The following is a 2,500-nucleotide window of genomic DNA, read 5'->3' as shown; positions in this document are numbered from 1 at the left end:
GCAGAGGAGATCTCTCTTTCTCTCTCTCTCTCTCTCTCTCTCTCTCTCTCTCTCTCTTCCATCTTTCTTACACAGCGTGTCTGGAATGTACAGATGTTTCCTTTTGGGAATGGGCGTCCTGCTCTGTTCACACACATAGAAAGAGAGAGAGAGAGAGAGAGAGAGAGAGGAGAAAGGAGTGTGCATTCCCATACACTCAAACACAATTTTTTTTCTGTCTTAGACTTTGATTATGAATTGTTGCTGTGAAATAAGTGTCTACTGAACAAACTCAAGGCCGGCAGTATCTTGTCGTCCCTAACACACACAGAGTGCATTTTGTCCTCCCACAGCCCCTGGCTTCTTGTCTCCTGGCTCCTTGTTTTTTTTTCTCTTCCTTTTGTCTCGTTTTCACATGCAGCTGAGGCTTTGCTGTGAATGCACACATACAGAAGACCAAAGCCACTTAACTTAGCTCGACTCCGTCCTGCTTCCTCCTCTGCTCACCTTGTCTCTACAACTCACCACAGTTCCACCAATTCAGTTTTCTCATTTCCTGACTCCTTTTATCTACTGGTATCTCGCTCAACATACCGGTAACATTGTGTATGCAGTGTACAGTATGTGTGCATGTATACTATACTCATTAAAGCTGGACCAATAAATTAGCCAGGCTTATATGTTGTCTGGTATTAGATTATTGCAGATATAATGAGGCATAGCGTAAGTTCTGGCAGGTCACAGAGTTAAACTTGGCTATGATATCAGCACAGAGTTAACAGTTCCTAAGCCAGCACACCAGCTGATGACTCAGCTGATTCCCTCTTTTGATTGGATTTCCAAATAGCGCGCTCTATTTAAACTGCGTTTCCCAGCCTACCTTGCTGCATCTCTGCTAGCGCTTGCAACCCACCTCCACCCCAGCTCCTCCTTTTAAATTCATGTTGTCTGACTTAATCAATGTCGTGTCTCTGTCATTGACGCTGCTCTGTTCTGTATCCTATGGGGATACTGCACCGCTGCTCTGTGTTGCATATTCTGGCTTAACACAGAATTTTTTATACAGAAATACCATGGATATGTTTAAGGCTAATTTAGAGACAATGTTCTTGCCATTACATAGTTTGTCCATTGGAGAGACTTTGTTTACTTTCCAAATGTAAAATGTTCTACTCAGTACTTATGTTGGTCACAATTATTTAATAACCACATCATTTAAGGGATCCTTATGAAAAATATTTGTTTATTTAAAACAAACATTGCCGTGTGTAACAGTCCAATATTGATATCAGTATTTGGTCTCAAAACTCAAAAAAAATGGACTCAAAAAAAATTATTTTCCAATAATAACATATTTTTAAATGAAACTAAGAAAATCAAAGGACATTAACATAGTAGAAGAGAGTGTGTCCGCTTGCAATTTTGATTGTCCTGAAATTTAATTTCGGCCTCGTCTGCATCTTTATTCTTCAAATTTGGCCAACTGAAAGTAACTACAGAAAATTTCTGAATTTGAGTAATTCATTCAATCATGTCAAGTGCCAAAGTGAAAGTGCTGGTTCTTGCTGTCCTGCTCATCTTTCACCTCCGCTTCCCTCTTCTTGTCACTAGTAAAGGAGGAATAATGTGTGTAAGTAGTCAACTATACCTACTGTGTGTAAGAACAGAACTGAAGAGGATAAAAAAGGCAAAACCTGACTGTTGCACAGTAGACTCGAAAAGGAAGTCTATGATTTAATGAAGTGCAATACATGAATATATGAATGTGGGAGAGTGACATTTACAGTAGTTTCCACATTAGCATCTTCTATCGCCTTTTAGTCACATCCTGACTAACAGAGGTTTATTTCCTACTGTTTAATTCAAGATTCAAGATTAACTTTATTGTCCCACATCGTGGGAAATTTGTCTTGGGCACTTAACCCATACTGCAGCCATAGTAAAAACAAACAACACAGAAAGCATGTACAAACAACAGATACCATACAACAGACCGTACTATGGTCCTGATGGTGTATAAAAATTTAAAATGATTCACTCACAAACCCAATTAACCAAATTAAACTACTAATCACATTATTAGGCAACTCATGTCTTCATTCTAATTGTAGGTTTAAAGCTGGATGGCATCATTTTATATATGATTTTATAATGGTAACCCCTTATTGGCTGAAGCTGTGATTTAAGGTTGCAGTACACTTGACTCAACGTGACATTCAAACAGCTTACTTAGCTTAAAGGAACATTCCACCAATTTTACACACAAAGGTCAGGTTACTTGTCTAGGGGAGTACTACTTAGCTTGTGAAAACACTATGCTGTCATTGTGGAGGCTTCTGGAGGTTCTTTTTTTCTATAGTTTGAGAAAATAACCCTGATGATGTCATAGTCATGTCATTAGCCTGGGCTTTGAGACTTAAAACGTCTTTAAAGCCTGTGTTACAAACATGGGACATGGGGTTTGAAAGAAGTTGCCATTTATTAGACAGGGAGAGTCATAACAAATGTTTATATTGGTTGC

At 38.8% G+C, this 2,500-nt stretch overlaps 1 protein-coding gene across 1 annotated transcript in view; it reads left to right on the top strand.

The window, feature by feature from the left end:
* The window catches only part of pkd1a (polycystic kidney disease 1a), a 66,073-nt gene that overhangs the window by 11,406 nt on the left and 52,167 nt on the right, over window positions 1–2,500 (top strand). The gene's annotated exons all lie outside the window — the stretch shown is intronic.

This window comes from Perca fluviatilis, chromosome 1 (assembly GCF_010015445.1).
Source record: "Perca fluviatilis chromosome 1, GENO_Pfluv_1.0, whole genome shotgun sequence".
Classification (NCBI taxonomy): Eukaryota; Metazoa; Chordata; class Actinopteri; order Perciformes; family Percidae; genus Perca; species Perca fluviatilis.
Note: the sequence above shows the minus strand (reverse complement) of the source record. Positions and strands in the feature narration are given on the sequence as shown.